We start from the raw sequence: 5,115 nt of genomic DNA on the forward strand, positions 1-5,115 counted from the left end.
TGAGACAGACATTCATTATAGCAATGCGCTCTTTGTAAGATTACGCCTCTATAGTAATTGTACTCAAATATCATGTAATAATATTCTGTAAGCAATACGTAATGCATGAAATAAAATAACAAAAAATTATATTTAAATGATGTCCATCAATTATGCCATAACTTGAAGAGAAAATACTACTTATGTTTGCCACATCAATGCATGTTGGTGCAAAATAAGAAAGAATTCTCGCACTGCGGGGGAATGAAAGAAAAAGCACTAATCAAAGAAAGTCAAATTTAAATTTGTAGCTATATATAACTTAAAACACTTTATTAGGAAACATTAATGATTTGATGGATATTCTAAAAAGGAGTAAATTAAAGTTGATATTGCATGCCTTCGAAAAATTAAGTGAATAAAGCAAAGGATTAGAGAGATAAATAACACACGCTATAATTATGATATATATATATATATATAAAAGAAAATAGCGAGTTCAGTATGATGATAGTATTTATTAAGACGAAAAAGGATAACTCTTTTAGTTAAAGACTCAACATCATGATATTGATCTTGCTATTTTTAATGCAGGTCACATATGGATTCACTAAAAAACTTACACATGTAAGATCATAATCTAATTACTCGTATATTAGTTATATTATATACGTCACATCTAATTTATGTTTAAGTTACAACTTCAATTATTTCTTATTTCTTGCATTATTTGCATGCACTTTAATCATATTAGATAATTTGAAATAGCATAATTTAATCAACAATTATAGGTGTTTTTTATGCATAATTTTTATTAAATAGATGTGCTTAGTTGAGAAAATAATAAATATAGATTTGATTTTGCAAAAAAATACCGGTTGAAGTCATGTCAATTGTGTATAATCAAAAATATCATGTACCACTTTTTTTTTATGATCATATTTATATTCTATACTAGATACTGTAGCCCGTACCAGCACGGGACCAATATATGTTATTTACATTATCTCAATTTATGTAGCACAAATAGCATTTGGAGTGTCAATCAAATTTTTATTAATATAAATTTTTAAATAATTTAAGTTGCTAATCATTATGATTTATAGTATCTTTTATGTAATTAAGTAATTTATGTTACTCGATTTGTCCCAATTTTAGAATTTAGCGAGTCAATCAAATTTTTTTACTAATATATTTTTTTAAATATTTTAAGTTGTTAGTCTTTGTGATTTTGGTATCTTTTAATGTAATTTCAAATAATTTGCTTTATCGCAACTTACGTGATACTATTAGAATTTCAAAAGTCAATCATATTTTTTACTGTTTATTTTTAAAATATCACAAGATGTTAATAGTTATGACTTATAATTATTTTTTTGCATAATTTTTAAATATATAAATTTTACCAAAATAAAGAAAATAAATTAAAATAAATAAAGTACTAATTTTTTAAAAGATGTTAAATTCGAAAACATTATTTGGATCAACAAATTACTAAATTAAAACAATAAAACATGCAAATTATAAAATGTCAAAACTATCCCGAATTTACGTGACACAAATATAATTTAAATAATCAATCAAATTCTTAATATGTTTTTAAATATTTTAAACTGTTAGCTATTGTAATTTATAATATTGCTTATGTAAGTTTCAAATATTATATGTTACTCTCCTTATCCAAATTTTGTGGCATTGATATTCAATTATATTCTTAAAATAATTTAAGATTTTAATTATTATGATTTATAGTACTTTTTCTTCTATTCCAATTTAAGTAGCATTGAAATAAATTCGAGAGTCAACCAAATTTTATGATTGAAGCAGCGAAGCGGATATGTCTTAAATGACTTATAATACCGAATTAGAAGTGATATAGCAAAATTTCTATGAGAAAATATTTGTGAAAAAAATTTAAATGAGTCTTACACAAGATGTCATGTTATTTTAAAACATCAAGAATTAATTTATCATTTTATGTCAATTTTATCTTTTATTAAATATTATTAGATTTTTAATACCTAAATGACTTATAATAATTAATTAGGGGTGATATAATAAAATTACGGTTGAATCAGCTGAAGTATACATGTCATAAATGTCTATTTTACCTTTTTTTTATTAAATATTATTAATTTTCTTAGTTGTAAAAATGTCTTACAATAATTAATTAGGGATAATATAGTAAATCATGGAGCAAACATATTTGTAAATTTTTTAAAATAACTCTCATATAAGATGTCCTATTAATTTAAAACATCAAGAATTGATTTATCATTTATATCTATTTTATTATTTATTAAATATTATTAGGTTTTTAATACGTAGATGACTTATAATAATTAATTTAAGGTGATATAATAAAACTACGATTGAAACAGCTGAAACAGACATGACATAAATGTCTATTTACCTTTTTTTAATTAAATATTATTAATTTTTTTATATATAAATAATTTAAAATAATTAATTAAGAATAATATAATAAAATCACGGAGCAAGTGAAGAAACAGACATGTTTACAAAAGTTGTCTGCTAATAGAAGTAATAGTAGTAAAGTAAAGTAATTTATACACATTCTTAAATATATGCATAACTTTTCGTTTAACAAACCTTAATTTTAACATGAAAGATACGATAATAATATAAGTGAAATGATGCCAATTAACCGATGAAGATGCTTAGGACTATATTTTATGATATTAGTGTTTTTTTTTTCACAAATTAATAATCACTTTTGTCAAGTTTATGAAATATATTAAGGAATTTCATCAAGTTTATGATATATATATATATATATATAGTAGTTTAGAATACGTGCGTTGCACGTGTATCAAGTGTTAATTAAGAATAAACATGTATAAAAAATAAATTACTGATGTATCAGCTATTTTATTAAGTACAATTTTTTAAAAAAAAATAACTTAAAAATTTGAAATAAAAAGGGGGTAATTAATTAAAGAGTAATTTAATCATTACAGTTATTTCGTAACTCTAAAAGCACTTTGTCTTATGAAGATTTCGTTTTATTTTTAGGATTCTGTATTTTTATCAAAATTGAGGGCAATTTGGATAATTATAAATCTTTAACATGTGGGGGTGTTTGGTTGCTGATAAGAATAGAATTATTTATGTGTTTAAACTATGTATAAGTTATACAACGTTTGGTAGGTGCATAAGAAATAAATTATTGACATATTGATGGTTATAGATATAGACGTGTTATATTTGTACTTTATATAAAATGTAAATTTCTTTGAAATAATTTGTGCACGGATGATTTTTTCATCATCATTATTGGAACTTCATTTTCCACATTTTTATTTAGTTATATAAACTTATATTTTGACCTATAGTGTTCTATTCTCATTGTGCATGTTTCTCTAACTAAAAAAGTCTACTTCACTTCTAGTGATACGATTTATATAAAAAAAATATAATCACGAGTAAAAAACATTAAAACACTCCTAAACTTGTCTGACGAACTTATTTTAGACTTAACTATATGAGTATTTATTTACCCTCCTGAACAACTTTCAAATAAATTAAATAACACCCTAAAATTTTAAAAACACTCTCACAATGGAAAGTATATTGCACAAGTGCCATGTCAATATATATATATACCCCCCCCCCCCCCCTCACACACACACCTTCTTCAACCAACACCCACTTCCTCTTCCTTCTAGCTACACACTCCGCCCCACCAACCCACCTACCTCACACAAAAAGTTTATTTTTCTTTCTCCAATCCATCCACACCCCCCATCCGTATCCTCGCCACCTCACCTTCATAAAAGCAATCATCAAGTTTACCTCGAATTATATTTAAACTTTCAACTAAATTAAAATAAAAATTATATCAGTTACAAACTAAAATTACAATTATTTTTGTATCTTTATTTTTTTCTACCAAATTATATTATATGTATTTTAAATTTTAAAATAGACATTGAGCGTATTATCACACAAAAAATGAAAAAGTAGAATGTATCCACTGTCGACAGATCTATTTTCTGATCAGCGACCACGAATCATCATCGAAATTAAAATTACCGGCGTTTTTTTCAATGTATGAAGTAAACTCACTATGAAAAAGAAGTTTGTCAATTGAAATTGTGAAAAAAATATATAAATTCACAATTTTTCTAGCTATGTTTTTTTAAAAAATGTCTTCAAAAAGTTGGTGAATTGGATGATGGGTTAGAAGAAATTTAATGAGTTTTCTTATTGTTGAATCTAATTGCAGATAATAGATTCTTCAAGTGAAGTAATCGAAGAAGGTAGTGGGGGGTTGAAGAAGAAGAAAGTGCGGGGGGGGGGGGGGGGGGGGGAGGGGAAGAGGGTTGAAGAAGGAGAGATAGAATGGTAATTTAATGACTATTTTTTAGTTTTTAAAATTATATAATATATAAATTAGCGGGGCCATCCTCTTTTTTTTAAAAAAAATATACGCACTTTTAATTTTTCTTTTGCTTTTTAGTCACGACAGCATTAGGAATGATATTAATTCACTTGAAAGTTATTTTAGGGGTAAATAAATATCCATAAAGTTAAAGGTCTAAAGTAAGTTTGCCAGACAAGTTTAGGAGTATTTGACGTCTTTTCTCTATAATCGTAAAATCTTCCTATATTTTAAAATTATTTACCCAGTTAAAATACTTCATACAAATGAGATGAAGAGAGTAAAATTTCTAGAGACCTTTTTTTGGAGAGTATATAATCATTGATCTCCAAATTGAAAATGAAAAGTAAAAGAAATAAAAATAGTTCACCAAGCTTTATTGGAAAAATTCCATAAATTATATTGGGCAATTGAATGACTTGGAAAATAGAAGTATGCCCCATTTCTTACCGGAATAACTTCTGAGAAGCCTTTTAATAACATGACTTCTTCGGTGATCTCAAAGCTAGTAGAGATCCTAAAATTTCAGACTTTGGCATGACAAGATTCTCTACTCCGGATGAAATTCAAGGCTGCAAAACACACACAGGCCATGACATTATAGGCACCTTATTTTATACTGAATATACTTCCAAGTAAATAGACCAACCATGATTCCAATCCACAAAAACAATACCTAAAATTTTTGTCAAGTATCCAACAAAAAGTACATAAAACTGTCATAGACTCAT

The sequence above is a fragment of the Capsicum annuum genome, chromosome 1 (assembly GCF_002878395.1).
Source record: "Capsicum annuum cultivar UCD-10X-F1 chromosome 1, UCD10Xv1.1, whole genome shotgun sequence".
Lineage (NCBI taxonomy): Eukaryota > Viridiplantae > Streptophyta > Magnoliopsida > Solanales > Solanaceae > Capsicum > Capsicum annuum.